This window comes from Ranitomeya imitator, chromosome 2 (assembly GCF_032444005.1).
Source record: "Ranitomeya imitator isolate aRanImi1 chromosome 2, aRanImi1.pri, whole genome shotgun sequence".
Classification (NCBI taxonomy): Eukaryota; Metazoa; Chordata; class Amphibia; order Anura; family Dendrobatidae; genus Ranitomeya; species Ranitomeya imitator.
In genome coordinates, this window is record NC_091283.1 from 485,794,683 (window position 1) to 485,811,843 (window position 17,161).

Below are 17,161 nucleotides of genomic sequence, written 5' to 3' on the forward strand. Positions count from 1 at the left end.
AGTTTTGATATAATCATTATTTTATTAGCAAGAGATAATCACCAGAGGATTAGTAAACCGTCTGCCACATAGTCCTCTACCACTGATGGTAGCTTTCTGCCTATGCACAGTGTACACAAAAAGCTGCCAATCAGTGGTGTGGGTGGGGGTTTTCATAGTTCGGCATTCAGAGAACAGCTAAATCTGCAGCAGAAGAAACTGTGATTTTATCAAAACTACAGCAATAAACCCAATAAGTAATACTACCCTTCCCTTTCTGCATAATAAAAAGGTCAAATGATCCCCGATATCAGAATGGAATTACTCTTATCATCCTAGTCCATAATTCCTACTCCACATAGATCTATTCATTGTAAGCAGATCGGTTCTGGAGGTTGCCCAGTCTTCATCAATTGGTGTAGTCACATGGTCCAATCAAGCAATAATTTCACTCACTTTGCACCAAAATATGGACTGCACACTGCTCCCTATGGTGCAATAATTCATATATATTAGCATCTCCTGAATAGGCTTCTGAAATAAAACAATCTATAGTGGAATATTTCCAGACCAACACTTTAATGCTCTGAAATACCCACAAAGTATTCATCCAACATATTCTAATCAAACTAAACAGCAGAGCCAGAGGCAGAAATGAGAAAAGGTCCTAAATGACACTCTCAGAAATCCATGCTCTGGAACTAAGTAACAAAACATCCTCTAACGGCTACAATTCCCTACCTGCAGAACACTAAACTTTATGAGCCTAAATATATAGATAACAAATTCAAGGAATATTATTCCTCATCCTAATCTATGTGATATAAAGGGTTCCCCGAAGCCCTCTGCTTCAAGTATTCAATCCTTCCTATCAAAACTACAACTACCTAAACTTAGAAGAAAAAAAAAAAAGATGTCCTGAATGCCCACAGAAATTAGCAAAATAATCCAACCCTTACTTATAAACAAAACCCCGGGTCCAGATGGACTTTCTAATGCTTATTACATATCATTCAGGGATAAACTAACCCTGTTTATAACTAAAATGTTCCACAAGGTCATTGAACTAGGAGAACTTCCTAAAGATATGTTGTCAGCGACAATTATTACATTGCCAAAACACTGAATATACCACACAATTTCAGACCTATTCTTCACCCTGTCAGTTAGAGTGTATACTAATGGTGCCATCAGGGCCGGCATACCAGGCAGCTGCCTAGGGCCTACACTCCTCCAGGGGTCCACAGCCAGTGACGTGCCACTAATATCTGCACACCACACGGCCGCTATGGGGCCCTTGATCATTCAACTTATCGGCATCATACATATAGTTGAAAGCAGTGATGGAGGACAGAGCGTCAGATGACACTCCCTCTCCCATCACTCCCCTCTGCCTATGACACAGTGTGTGCCAGCAGGAGAGCTGAGATGCTCTGCAGAAGCCAGAGCAGGGCGAGGAGGAGAGGTAAGCATTCTGTGTGTGTCTGCTGCACTATACTGTGTGTGGGGGGACTGCACAATACTGTGTGTAGGGGAGCTGCATTATACTTTTTGTGGAGGGACTGCATTATACTGTGTATGTGGGGGACTGCACTATACTGTGTGTGGGGGGTGCATTATACTGTGATTGGAGGGGGCTGCACTATACTGTGTGTGTGCTTGTGGGTGAAGTGAATTATACCGTGTGTGTGTGTGGGAGCTGCATTATACTCTGAGGGGGCTGCTTTATACTCTGAGGGGACTGCTTTATACTGTGTGTAGGGCTGCATTATTCTCTGAAGGGGCTGCATTTTACACTGTGTGGGGGGGCTGCATTATACTGTGTGTGGGCAGCTGCACTATGTTGTGTGTGTGTTTGTGGGGGGCTGAATTATACTTCATGTATATATGGGGGGGCTGCATTATACCATGTGTGTGTGTTTGTTGGGGGGCAGAGTTATACTGTGTGTGGGGCTGCATTATATTCTGAAGGGGCTGCATTATACTGAGGGGGCTGCACTATACTGTGTGTGGGGCTGCATTATACACTGAGGGGGCTGCATTATACTTTGAGGGGGCTGCATTATACTTTGAGGAGGCTGCATTATACTCTGAGGGGGCGGCATTATACTGTGAGGGAGCTACTTTATACTCTGAGGAGGCTGCATTATACTGTGTGTGGGGGACTGCATTAGACTCTGAGGGGGCTGCACTATACTCTGGTGGGCTGCATTATACTGTGTATGGGGCTGCATTATACTCTGAGGGGTCTACAATATACTCTGAAGGGGCTGCATTATACTGTGTGTGGGGGGCTGCATTATACTCTGAGGGGACTACATTACACTCTGAAGGGGCTGCAGTATACTCTGTGAGGGGGCTGCGGTATACTCTGCGAGGGGGCTGCAGTATACTCTGAATGACTTCAACATTGTTGATCACATTAGTTTAGCAGCCTGAACTCAGGGCATGTAAATGCAACAGAAATATTTCTGTGTGATGGTGCAATATGTGAGCATTTGGGGCTCCACTTTAATTTTGCCCAGGGTCCCACTTTGTCTTAAACCGGCCCTGGGTGCAATATTATCAGAATTTTGTAATCACTAATGGGAAGAGACAGGGTTGCTCCCTGCCCCAGTAAATCTTTGTTATGTTTATTGAATCTATGGATCAAGCGATTATCCACTGTACTGAGGTATAAAAATAGGAAACCATGAACACTATTTCTTTACAAGGCATTATGGCTCCCTTTCATATTATAGGCTTCACAAGTACTTCATGTGCATGTTTCTGTCACACCGTTCTGTCTGTATCTGGTTTTTGGCGTGACAATGCATGTCTTTGCTTTAACCCTTTGCTCCTTTTCCCCTAATTGAGCTGGGATACTGTTGGCTGTTACCTATATGGAGCCTTCTCAGTTCCCTGCTTTGCTGCATAGCCGTACATGGTGGTTAGGTCTTTGCTCTGCTGGATGACCATCCACATGTGCGGTCCCTGGTTGCCGCTGTGGAAACTGTCCGCGGGTTGCGAGGTCATTTGCAGCTGGTGCATGACTTTCCATGTGCATTTGGGCATGCAGTCGCTGCCAGGTGCCACAGTTCCTGCACTGATTGTGCTGTAATGGTTTCTGTTTGTGCTTAGGGCGTGCACGGCCACACCTCCCCTGCTTTTATCAGGGTTAGTGTGTGTACTTGAAATGCTGTCCCCAGCCATTGCTGAGGGGCAGCTCCTATATAAAGTTCCTCTTCCCTATGGGTGGGGCCTGAGCTACTCACAAAGCCCCTGAACTTTGCTATGTGTGTTTGTGTTCCTGCACCTCTCCTGTCTATGTTTTGGTACCAAAGTCCTTGCCTTGATTCCTGTTTTGTCCTGTTTTGGCGCCTGTCCTGGAGGCGGTATATCCAGGCTCGAATCCTTGATCCTGTACCTTACCCTGTCTGAACGGTGTCTGCTCTGTTATGTTCCTGGAATCCCTCTACATCTGGAGTCTTGCACCCAGTGATTTTGAGTTTCTTGTAACCGGTGTTTCTGCTGAGCATCTATTACTCTGTGCTATGCCTACCATGCGGTGCTAGCTCCTGGCAGGCCCAGAAACCCTGAAGATCTAGCATCATCCCGCTTGAGTTCCTTCCTAGGTCTGATGTCTGGAGTCTGACGACCGCAGTCTGGACCTGATGACCGTTGTCTGGAGCTTGGAGCCTGATGACTGTGGTGGTGCCTGTAGGTCGTGTCGGATGTCCGAGACAGAATGACTCCTGTCTAATGTCTGCCGGTGACCCTGGGTCCAGATGTCCTTATGTCCTGTCTGTACCCTGATGTCTTGCCTGCGTCCTGATGACCTCGTGTACCCTGATGTCCTGCCTGTGTCCTGATGTCCCGCCTATGTGTGCCTCAGTAATCCGTTGGTGCCTTGGGGTCCACTGGGTGGTACCCTTCTGGGAGGTGTGGAATCAGGAGCATGATGTCATTATGTTTTGTTTATGTACTGTGTGACTTTACTTTAGTAAACTTTACTTTCTCTATACCTGAAGTTGTGCAGTGTTATCAAGTCCTTTCCTTGTCCACATGCTCAGCTGCCACAGAAGCCCAGTCTCTGCCCTCCCCTAGTTCGGGTAGGCCCGGGACTCCCTCTGCGGTATAAAGGGTCCGTATTGCGTCCCCGGGGAATGCGCGCCTTACACCATCGTGTTCAGTCTTTGTGGGGGCGTCTATGGGCTGGGACACACCAGCGGCTGCAGCTGATCGTGACAGTTTCCCTTTCCTGTACAAATAAGTATTAAATCTAAATATAATCTAAACTGGCAGACTTGGCAAATGAACAACTTGGTACTTCACACAACTGCAACAAATTATCAATTAAACACAGCAAATTATCTACCCATGCTGAAATCTCTGTCCTCGGATATCTTAAACATGTTCAAAAGTGAGTCCTCCTGGACCGGACGGATAGCAGCTTTCCAAATGCTCTTTCTACCAAAAATGTATTTCTTCTCTATGCTCTACCTATTCTCCTACCACAGCCATTTTTTTAATCAGGCACAAAACATCCTAAACTAGTTCATCTGGACACCTAGGAAACCTAGAATTGCCACTAAAATACTGAACAAAAAATCCAGAGGACTCAACCGACACAATCTAAATGATTAATATTTAGCTTCTCAAATTAACTTTCTGAAATGTCGATGGGCGGGAGAATTGTCTCAACACTGGGTTCATATGGAATCATCTTACCCCTACAAAAACCCACAGTTTTATTCATTACATCCCTACCCAAACTCCTTCCTCTTCCCTTTAGGCTGAGCATGATTTCCACTTATTTACAGATCTGGAAGAAATGTAAACGGCAGAACAATCAAGTTAGTTCCCCCTTTCCGGTGGTTCCCATTGAAACTTTGGAATTGCTCCTCCCAGATATCCATCTTAAAGACTGGAAACAAAAGAGGGATTTTTGGTATGCACCGTAAAATCTTTCTTGGAGCCTTCATTGGGGGATACAGGTAACCACGTGTGCTGCTGTCGCTAGGAGGCTGACACTAGGCAAAAAAAGAAAAAAATAGCTCCTCCTCAGCAGTACAGACCCACCAACAGGCACAAAGCAACTCAAGTTGTGTAAAAGTAGGAGAAGCATGAAAAGCTCAACATATGTACCAACTCAAAACAAAGGCACGTGGGCCCAACAATGGTACAAACATTAGGGAGGGTGCTGTGTCCCCCAATGAAGGCTCCAAGAAAGAGATTTTACAATGAGTACCAAAAATCCCTCTTTCTTTATCGCTTCATTGGGGGACACAGGTAACCATGGGAAGTCCAAAAGCAGTCCCAAGGGTGGGAATAGAAAGAATGCTAAAAAAAAAAAGGATATAGGTTTGCCAGTGCCCACCCATCCTTCCCACCCAATCCTGTATCGGACGAGGCATGGGTATGAACCTGTAAAACCTCGCAAAGGTGTGCAAGGACGACCAGGTTGCGGCCTGGTGACGAACAGCCCAGGAAGCCCCCACGGCCCAAGTGGAGTGAGCCTTCACTCCCAGAGGATGTGTCAAACAGAAATCAGACCCAGCAGCAATGAAGGAAACTCAGACAACATATGTCATTTACCACAACGCGTTTCGACGGTACACACCGTCTTCTTCAGGTGGGAAGAAGACGGTGTGTACCGTCGAAATGCATTGTGGTAAACGACATATGTTGTCTGAGTTTCCTTCAGCGCTCCTGGGACTGATTTCTGTTTGACACACGCTCTTATCCTCCTTTGGAGGTATTCAGCTGGAGCTGCGGTGGTGCGCAACAACTCCCTTTTATCTCCCCTTCCCTGGGTCGATTCCTCTGCGCTCCCCTCTGACTGCTTTCACTTATCTTGCTTCACTCCCAGAGGAGGCTGTTTGTCCTGGACGTAGTATGCCTCCAATATTGCCGAACGAATTCAAAGAGCAATAGTGGACTTAGAAGCTGAGAGCCCCTTACTATGACCTTCGGGGATGACAAAAAGGGAATCAGACTAACGAAAAGAAGCAGTCCTAGAGCGATAGACCCGAATAGTTCTGACCAAATCCAGCTTGTGGAGGTACTTTTCCAGGGGAAGGACAAAAAGAAGGAAGGACAATGTCTTCATTGATGTGAAAAGCAGAAACAACCTTGGGGAGAAAAGAAGGAACGGGTCGAAGGACTTCCTTGTCCTGATGCAAGATCAGGAAAGGAGAACGACAAGACAGAGGTGCCAGCTCAGAAACCGTCCTGATAGAGGTAATGGCGATTCCATTACCTTCCATGATGTCCTGGATGGGTTCAAAAGGCGTGCACTGAAAAGCACTAAGGACAAGGTTCAAATCCCATGGATCTAACGGGGAATGGTAAGGTGGCACCGGCAGCAGGTGGGCGACCCCCTGAAGAAAAGTTTTCACCTGCGAATGAGAAGCTAGATCTCTCTGGTAGAGAATGGACAGAGCGGAAACCTCTCCCTTAAGGGTACTAGAGACAGACCAGAGTAAAGACCCGCCTGGAGAAAGGCAAGGACGGAAGGAAGGGAAAAGGACATTAGGAACAAGTTGTTCTCCTCACACCACTGGAAGAAGGCCTTCCAACATCTGTGGTAGATGCGCGAGGATGCTGGTTTTCTCGCCTTAATCATGGTCTGAATGACCTTATGAGAAAAACCAGCTTCATTCAGGACGGGGGCCTCAATGCCCATGCCGTTAAACTCGAGTGGAAGAACGGGCCTTGTGATAGAAGATCTGGACTGTCTGGAAGCCTCCAGTGAATGTCCATGAGCATGTTGACCAGCTCCACGTACCAGGGCAGTCTTTGCCAGTCTGGGGCTAACAGGATAACAGGAATCCCTTCTGCCTTTATCTCTTTCATGCCTCTCAGAATCAAGGAGAGAGGCGGAAAAAGATAAGGCAGTTGAAACTGGGACCATGGGACCACAAGGGCATCGCAACCGATGCCCAGCGGATGTCGGGACCTGGCAACGAACCGAGGAATCTTGTGGTTCATCCGAGACACCATGAGGTTGACGCCTGGAGTGCCCCATCTCTGGCATATCTGGTTGAAGACAGTGGGATTGAGAGACCACTCGCCTGATTCGAGACCCTGACGACTCAGAAAATCGGCTGCTCAATTTTCCACCCCTGGAATGTGAATAGCCGATAAGGCAGGGACGTGCCATTCTGCCCATCTCAGAATCTTTGACACCTCTGACATCACTTGTTTGCTGCGAGTTCCATCTTGGTGATTTATGTAGGCCACAGCTGTGGCGTTGTCCGACTGAATGCGGATCGGCTTGCCTGAGACGAGCGACTGCCAGTGAAGAAGACCAAGGAATATTGCCCTGATCTCTAATAGATTGATGGGGAGAAGGGCCTCCTGAGCGTTCCAGCGACCCTGTGCTGCATGATGAAGGAAGACCGCTCCCCAACTAAGAAGACTGGCATCGGTGGTGATGACTTGCCACCGGAGAGGGAGAAAAGACCTCCCGCGCAGAACCGATGCGGACAGTGTCCACCGAGTCAGAGATTGCCTCACTTTGAGAGGCAGAAAAACCGGTCAGTCCAGGAAGTAGTCCTCTTGTCCCAAGCAGACAAGAGAGCCAGTTGAAGAGGCCGAGTGTGGAACTGGGCAAAAGGCACGGCTTCCATGGAGGAAATCATTTTCATGCAGGACCGTAGAGGAAGGGGGGCTGGACGCTTCAGCGAGCGGATTTGCTGGCAAAGAGATGCAAACTTCTCCTTTGGGAGGAAGACACGAGCTTTAGCTGTGTCGAAATCCATACCTAGGAACACCAGGCACTGAGCTGGGATTAGGGAGGACTTCTCCCTGTTGACTATCCAGCCTGTTGTGAATTCTGTGGCTGAATTCACTTCTGTGGTCACAAGTGGTATTGCAGTCTCTGGGCTTCCTCCCTCAGGTGTTTTGGTGAGCTCGTTGGCTGCCTTGCTATTTAGCTCCACCTGAGTCTGTCTTCCTTGCTCCTTGTCAATGTTCCAGTGTTGGATCTGAGCTACTGCATCTTTCCTTTGGCCTGCTGCTCTGCTAGATAAGTGCTTCTAGTTTGTTTTCTGTTTTTTCTGTCCAGCTTGCTATTAACTTTTGCTGGAAGCTCTGAGAAGCAAAGGGGTGCACCGCCGTGCTGTTAGTTCGGCACGGTGGGTCTTTTTGCCCCTTTGCGTGGTTTTCGTTTTAGGGTTTTTTGTAGACTGCATAGTTCTCTTTGCTATCCTCGCTCTGTCTAGAATATCGGGCCTCACTTTGCTGAATCTATTTCATTCCTACGTTTGTCTTTTCATCTTGCTAACAGTCATTATATGTGGGGGGCTGCCTATTCCTTTGGGGTATTTCTCTGAGGTAAGTCAGGCTTGTATTTCTATCTTCAGGCTAGTCAGCTCCTCAGGCAGTGCCGAGTTGCATAGGTAGTGATAGGCGCAATCCACTGCTGCTTATAGTTGTGTGAGGATAGATCAGGTACTGCAGTCTACAGAGATTCCACGTCTCAGAGCTCGTCCTATTGTTTTTGGTTATTGTCAGATCTCTGTATGTGCGCTGATTACTGCACGCTGTGTTGCCTGATTGCCAGCCATAACACCAGCCTAGATGGATGAGAGTGTCCAGAATGATCTGAAGACTCTGATCGCAGTCTTGACGGGACTGTCCCTTGATCAGATGATTATGAGAATCCCCTTGGAATGAAGGATGGCCATGACTGCTGCCATGACCTTCGTGAACACCCTGGGAGCAGACACCATGCCGAAAGGAAGGGCCGTGAACTGATAATGATCCTCCTGGATCGCAAAAATCAGATTGTGGAGACAGGCGTCCTGGATGTCTACGGAACAAAGGAATTCTCCTGGCTCCATGGAGGCGATCACCGAGCGTAGGGACTCCATCCTGAAGTGGCGGATCCGAACGTGACGGTTCAACTGCTTGAGATCCAAGATTGGAAGGAGCGATCCATCTTTCTTCAGGACTACAAAAAGATTGGAGTAGAACCCTGAAAATCATTCATTCCAAGGAATTGATATGATTACTCCTGAGTGTAGAAGAGAAGAGACGGCCTGAAGAACCCTTGGGGCTTGAGATGGAAGTTTTGGCAGGCGAGACAGAAAGAAATGTCTGCCTGGGGAGGAAGAAAAGTCGATCTTGTAACCGGACGTAACGATCTCTCTGACCCAGGTGTCGTTGACCCACGACAACCAAGCATCTCTGAAGAAAAGAAGTCTGCCTCCCACCCTGCAAACATTTCCAGGTGAGGGTGACCCATCACTTAGAGGAGAACCTGTGGGAATGGGACCCCGAAGACTTTGATGGGTGGCCTTTACCCCTCTAGTGAGGTGCAGGTTTGAAGGATGGCTTCCTTTTTTCACTTGGGGCTGATGAACGGTCCTCCTGGGAGGTAGTCCCTGAGGAGGAGAAAGATCGAAAGGAACAAAACGGCAGAGGCCCTTTCTTGTTAAAGGGACATCTAGTTCTGGACTGAGGAAGAGAAGTACTTTTACCCCTGGTAGTCTCTGAAATTATCTGGTTCAGTCTGGACCCAAAGAGCCTAGAACCCTGAAAGGCCAGGTTGATGAGTGACTTTTTAGAGGTTGGATCAGCATTCCATGCCTTCAACCAAAGGATGCGGCGTATGGCAGTGATGTTGCTGCTTGCTCTGGCCGCATCTGAGGAGACAGCCAAAAGGTATTTCTGGCGTGAGCAATCTGGTCCGCCAAATCTGCCAGCTCATCTGGAGAAATGCCTTGGCAAAGTATTTCGGCCCAGGCAGAGATGGACTTAGCCACCCAGGTGGAGGCGAAGCTGGGGCAGAGAGAGGCACCAGCCGCTTCAAAGGCTGACTTGGCCAAGGACTCAATCTGTCTGTCTGTAGCATTCTTAAGAGATGCCCCATCTGGCAGAGAGAGAACTGTTTTGGAAGATATACGGGAGACAGGCGGGTCCACTACAGGGGACTCTGCCCACTTGCCGACAAGATCTGGACTAAAGGAATAGAGGATATATAGCTGCTTCCTTCCCGAGAAGAGCCTACCGAGACGTTCCCAATGTTTAGCCATAGTTGTCTCAAACTCCTTATGATTAGGGGAAGTCCGAGAAGGACGTTTTACCCGTTTGGAGGAGACGGATTGCTCTTCAGCGAGAACCTCATCCTCTTTTAGCTTAAGAGTTTGTGTAATAGCCAGGATAAGGCTATCTACCATGCCCTGCATCTTTGACACCTGGTCTGTATCGGATTCAGATCCGGACTGGGATAGCACATCTGACCCAAAATCTGCCGCTGAGGAAGAGGAATGGGGAGAGAGGGGCACCCTGGAAGATGCTGAGGGGCCCGGGGAATTGGATGAGGAGCTAGAGTGAGCCCGCTTCCTAGCCCCTTTTCCCGATCTGTCCCTGCAAAGGTCATGTGAATCGGTCTAAGAGGCGTTCGGAACCCTTGTGGCTGCAGATAGATGTGGAAAGCGTTCTAGGACCTGGACCAGGGACTGGGAAACCTTAGTCAGGTCGGAGACTGACTGAGACATAGCAACAGCCCACTCCGGGGGGAGGGGTGTGCTCTCATCCCGGTCATTAGGGTGCCCCTGTGGGGCAGACATGGTGGAAGGACTGCAGGACCGGCATAACGGGGAGGACTGACCTAAGGACCACTTTATTTGGCAGTGGGCGCAAGCGTAACGAATGACAGTGGGTTTTGAGGGGGGCGAAATACCTCTGGAGAGTTGGGCATAAGTCGAGCTTGAGGTACTGCTGAGGAGTGTTATAATGGAGGGAGCCTACCCGATGTAGCGATGAATAGCAGAGGACCCAGGATAGCTGTGTCCCCCTAGTCTGAGGCAGATGCAGAGAGACTGGAGACTGAAAACGCAGGATCCAGCAAAGATGCCCCCCTCCCCCCGCTGTGCAGACACAACCACGCGCTGTAGAGCAGGCGGTGTGGCAAGAGAAGCTGGATGGGAAGGAGATGAATCCGGTTGGCCGATGAGACGAAGCATGAAAAAAACGAAAGCGCCCCTCTGAGTGGCCGATGCACCAGGGGGCGTGGCCATCCGAGAAGATCTGCCGGACGCCAAAACAAAAGTGCCCCTCTGATTGGCCGATACACGGTGGGGCGTGGCCAGCAGAGAGAATCTGCCGGTCGTCAAAAAAGAAAGCACTGGCTTGATAGGCTGGCAGTTGGTGGGTGGTGAAAGAAAAAGGGCGCCGAAAGAAAGTGCGCGCGGGACCCTGACAGATCCGACAAGAGCGCAAAATTTAAAGCGCGCTGCCGGGGAAGAAGGAGGTGTGGCCATATTAAATAGCCGGGGCTGAAAAATATGGCCGGGCTGAAAGGAAATAAAGGTACTTGCTGCGCGCCGCTGTCAGTGGAGGAACCCTGTCCCAAAAAAGGGACAGGAGTGAGAAGGGAACCGGCTGCGCCTGACGGGGGGGGGGGGAACTTGGAAAGAATACCTTAGCAGCAGGTGGGTCCATGAGTCCTCTTCACGGATGAGCATCCATCAGGAGCCATCGGGTGGGAGAGGGTCACTGGCAATGGGAATCCTCCTTCTTGCACCGACTCAGGATGGTGCAGAAGACGGCATCAACCCCTTGCAAGAAGGATGGAGGCCCCCGCTGGTGATCATTGTCTTCCCCTCAGCCCTCTATGAGGAGAGGGGTGAGGAGGGAAAAGGCAAGGACTGGCCACCAAAAATCACCCTGGGTGACAGGGGAGAGAAGTCATGGCTGCAGGTCCGAGAGTGGGCGATGTGGATGACAACACACTGCTCTCTCGGTCGCATACATATGGGAAAAGAGACACTACACCCTGTTACCCTAGAACAAAGAACCTGAAAAACAAAGGAAGAAGATTAATAAAACACGAACAGGGAACCTGCAAGGGAAAATGCGGATCTGGGATCAGATCCAGGTCCGCCTCCTACAGACACTAAGCTTAAACTGAGTTGCTTTGTTCCTGTCGGTGGGTGTATACTGCTGAGGAGGAGCTATATTTTTTTTTTTGCCTAGTGTCAGCCTCCTAGGGACAGCAGCACACACCCATGGTTAACTGTGTCCTCCAATGAAGCGATAAAGAAAAGGAATCTACCTCGTGAGAGATTTGTTGGATAGGAATAACCTTCATGGATTTGAATATTTACACCAATACTGCCAAGTGTCACACTGATACTTCTATAAATATTTGAGAATCAGACATATACTAATACTCTCCGTTTTCAGTTTGAGAAAATGCTAACATATTCACTCTATGGTCTATACTGAATTATCTTGGAGGCCTCCACCCAAAATATGCGATGTTAAATGGCAAAGATGATTTCACTAAATCTACCCCTTTCCTGTCCTAAGAGAACAATCTGGGCAACTTCTTCCCCAACAGTACTTGGATCACTTCTCTATCATTTATCCACAAAATCTTCCACTGTGCTACACATGTAGCATCAGCAATGAAAACTATTTTCAGATGGTACCACACACTGTGAAAACTTAGTATTATCTATCCTGGCACATTATCATTATTCTGGAGGGGTTGTGGAATGAAAGGGATATTCATATATATTCTTTGATCCTGTCCAAACTTGACAGACTTGTGGAGATCCATCTTTGTTTTGGTCTCTTGAGTCTTCCAAATTCCTAGTTTACGTTCCTCTTCTCTAGCTACTCTTCTAGGACATGAACAAAATTCCACCTCAAGGCAAAATAATCACTGCTCATATTCTTATGGCTAGGAAACTAGCCATTGCTAGGAATTGGAAGTGCTCCAACATTCCTTTCGGTGAAGAAATTATTTCAGCTGTAAATATAGTTAATGTTTTCCTATAAAAACCATAATGCACCTACAGTGGGGGAAATAAGTATTTGATCACTTGCTGATTTTGTAAGTTTGCCCACTGACAAAGACATGAACAGTCTATAATTTTAAGGGTAGGTTAATTTTAACCCCTTTCAGGCATTGGACGTACTATTCCGTCCATGTGGGGTGGGCCTTAATTCCCACGGACGGAATAGTACGTCCAACACGATCGGCCGCGCTCACGGGGGGAGCGCGGCCGATCGCGGACGGGTGTCAGCTGCATCTATCGCAGCTGACATCCGGCACGATGTGCCAGGAGCGGTCACGGACCGCCCCCGGCACATTAACCCCTAGCACACCACGATCAAACATGATCGCGGTGTGTCGGCGGTATAGGGAAGCATCGCGCAGGGAGGGGGCTCCCTGCGTGCTTCCCTGAGACCCCCGTAGCAACGCGATGTGATCGCGTTGCTGCAAGGGTCTCTTACCTTCCTTCCTGCAGCAGCCCCGGATCCAAAATGGCCATAGCAGGGAGGGAGGTGGCTTATCAAGAGCCTGTTCAGAGCAGACGCTTGGTAAGCCTGCAGCACTGTAAGTCAGATCGCTGATCTGACAGAGTGCTGTGCAAACTGTCAGATCAGCGATCTGTGATGTCCCCCCCATGGGACAAAGTAAAAAAAAAAAATTTCCACATGTGTAAAAAAAAAAAAAAAAAAAAAAAAATTCCTAAATAAAGAAAAAAAAAATATTATTCCCATAAATACATTTCTTTATCTAAATAAAAAACAAACAAACAATAAAAGTACACATATTTAGCATCGCCGCGTCCGTAACGACCCAACCTATAAAACTGTCCCACTAGTTATCCCCTTCAGTAAACACCGTAAGAAAAAAAAAAAACGAGGTAAAAAAACAACGCTTTATTATCATACCACTGAACAAAAAGTGGATTAACACGCGATCAAAAAGACAGATATAAATAACCATGGTACCATTGAAAACGTCATCTTGTCCCGCAAAAAATGAGCCACCATACAGCATCATCAGTAAAAAAATAAAAAAGTTATAGTCCTCAGAATAAAGTGATGCACAAATAATTCTTTTTTCTATAAAATAGTTTTTATAGTATAAAAGCGCCAAAACATAAAAAAAATGATATAAATGAGGTATCGCTGTAATCGTACTGACCCGAGGAATAAAACAGCTTTATCAATTTTACCAAACGCGGAACGGCATAAAGCCTCCCCCAAAAGAAATTCATGAATAGCTGGTTTTTGGTCATTCTGCCTCACAAAAATCGGAATAAAAAGCGATCAAAAAATGTCACGTGCCTGAAAATGTTACCAATAAAAACGTCAACTCGTCCCGCAAAAAACAAGACCTCACATGACTCTGTGGACTCAAATATGGAAAAATTATAGCTCTCAAAATGTGGCAACGCAAAAAATATTTTTTGCAATAAAAAGCGTCTTTCAGTGTGTGACAGCTGCTAATCATAAAAATCCATCCGCTAAAAAACCCGCTATAAAAGTAAATCAAACCCCCCTTCATCACCCCCTTAGTTAGGGAAAAATAAAAAAATTAAAAAAATGTATTTATTTCCATTTTCCCATTAGGGTTAGGGCTAGGGTTAGAGCTAGAGTTAGGGTTAGGGCTAGGGTTAGGGCTAGGGTTAAGGCTACAGTTACGGTTGGGGCTAAAGTTACGGTTAGGGTTTGGATTACATTTACGGTTGGGAATAGGGTTGGGATTAGGGGTGTGTCTGGGTTAAAGGTGTGGTTAGGGTTACCGTTGGGATTAGGGTTAGGGGTGTGTTTGGATTAGGGTTTCAGTTATAATTGGGGGGTTTCCACTGTTTAGGCACATCAGGGGCTCTCCAAACACAACATGGCGTCCAATCTCAATGCCAGCCAATTCTGCGCTGAAAAAGTAAAACAGTGCTCCTTCCCTTCCGAGCTCTCCCGTGTGCCCAAACAGGGGTTTACCCAAACAAATGGGGTATCAGCGTACTCAGGACAAATTGGACAACAACTTTTGGGGTTCAATTTCTCCTGTTACTCTTGGTAAAATACAAAACTGGGGGCTAAAAAATAATTTTTGTGGGAAAAAAAAAAGATTTTTATTTTCACGGCTCTGCGTTATAAACTGTACTGAAACACTTGGGGGCTCAAAGTTCTCAAAACACATCTAGATAAGTTCCTTGGGAGGTCTAGTTTCCAATATGGGGTCACTTGTGTGGGGTTTCTACTGTTTAGGTACATTAGGGGCTCTGCAAACGCAATGTGACGCCTGCAGACCAATCAATCTAAGTCTGCATTCCAAATGATGCTCCTTCCCTTCCGAGCTCTGCCATGTGCTCACATGGTGGTTCCCCCCACATATCGGGTATCAGCGTACTCAGGACAAATTGGTCAACAATATTTAGGGTCCAATTTCTCCTGTTACCCTTGGAAAAATACAAAACTGGGGGCTAAAAAATAATTTTTGTGGAAAAAAAAATATTTTTTATTTGCACGGCTCTGAGTTATAAACTGTAGTGAAACACTTGGGGGTTCAAAGCTCTCACAACACATCTAGATGAGTTCCTTAGGGGGTCTACTTTCCAAAATGGTGTCACTTGTGGGGAGTTTCTACTGTTTAGGTACATTAGGGGCTCTGCAAACGCAATGTGACGCCTGCAGACCATTCCATCTAAGTCTGCATTCCAAATGGCGCTCCTTCCCTTCCGAGCCCTCCCATGCGCCCAAATGGTGGTTTCCCCCACATGTGGGGTATCAGCGTACTCAGGACAAATTGGACAACAACTTTGGGGGTCCAATTTCTCCTGTCACCCTCGGGAAAATACAAAACTGGGGGCTAAAAAATAATTTTTGTGGGAAAAAAATTTTATTTTATTTTTACGGCTCTGCATTATAAACTTTTGTGAAGCCCTTGGTGGGTCAAAGTGCTCACCACAAATCTAGATAAGTTCCTTAGGGGGGTCTACTTTCCAAAATGGTGTCACTTGTGGGGGGTTTCATTGTTTAGGCACATCAGGGGCTCTCCAAACGCAACATGGCGTCCCATCTCAATTCCAGTCAATTTTGCATTGAAAAGTCAAATGGCGCTCCTTCACTTCCGAGCTCTGTCATGCGCCCAAACAGTGGTTTACCCCCACATATGGGGTATCTGAGTACTCAGGACAAATTGTACAACAACTTTTGGGGTCCATTTTCTCCTGTTACCCTTGGTGAAATAAAACAAATTGGAGCTGAAGTACATTTTTTGTGAAAAAAAAGTTAAATGTTCATTTTTATTTAAACATTCCAAAAAATTCCTGTGAAACACCTGAAGGGTTAATAAACTTCTTGAATGTGGTTTTGAGCACCTTGAGGGGTGCAGTTTTTAGAATGGTGTCACACTTGGGTATTTTCTATCATATAGACCCCTCAAAATGACTTCAAATGAGATGTGGTCCCTAAAAAAAAAAAAAAAAATGGTGTTGTAAAAATGAGAAATTGCTGGTCAAGTTTTAACCCTTATAACTCCCTAATAAAAACAAAATTTGGTTCCAAAATTATGCTGATGTAAAGTAGACATGTGGGAAATGTTACTTATTAAGTATTTTGTGTGACATATCTCTGTGATTTAATTGCATAAAAATTCAAAGTTGGAAAATTGCGAAATTTTCTAAATTTTCGTCAAATTTCCATTTTTTTCACAAATAAACGCAGGTAATATCAAAGAAATTTTACCACTATTATGAAGTACAATATGTCACGAGAAAACAATGTCAGAATCACTGGGATCCGTTGAAGTTTTCCAGAGTTATAACCTCATAAAGGGACAGTGGTCGGAATTGTGAAAAATTGGCCCGGTCAATAACGTGCAAACCACTCTTGGGGGTAAAGGGGTTAAAATTGAGAGATAGAATATCAAAAATAAAATCCAGAAAATAACATTGTATAAATTGTATCAATTTATTTGCATTTTGCAGTGAGAAATAAGTATTTGATCCCGTTGGCAAACAAGACTTAATACTTTGTGGCAAAACCCTTGTTGGCAATCACAGCAGTCAGAAGTTTTTTGTAGTTGATGATGAGGTTTGCGCACATGTCAGGATGAATTTTGGTCCACTCAAATTTGCAGATCATCTCTAAATCATTAAGATTTTGAGGCTGTCACTTGGCAACTTGGAGCTTCAACTCCCTCCATAAGTTTTCTATGGGATTAAGATCTGGAGACTGACTAGGCCACTTCAGACCTTAATGTGCTTCTTTTTGAGCCACTCTTTTGTTGCCTTGGCTGTATATTTTGGGTCATTGTCTTGCTGGAAGACCCAACCATGACCCATTTTTAATGTCCTGGTAGAGAAAAGGAGGTTGTCACTCAGGATTTTACGATACAAGGCTCCATCCATGTTCCCATTGATGCGGTGAAGTAGTCCTGTGCCCT

The 17,161-nt window shown here is 46.4% G+C and overlaps 1 protein-coding gene across 2 annotated transcripts in view; it reads right to left on the reverse strand.

The window, feature by feature from the left end:
- Window positions 1-17,161, reverse strand: part of ADAM11 (ADAM metallopeptidase domain 11) — a 241,547-nt gene that overhangs the window by 51,353 nt on the left and 173,033 nt on the right. The window lies entirely within an intron of this gene.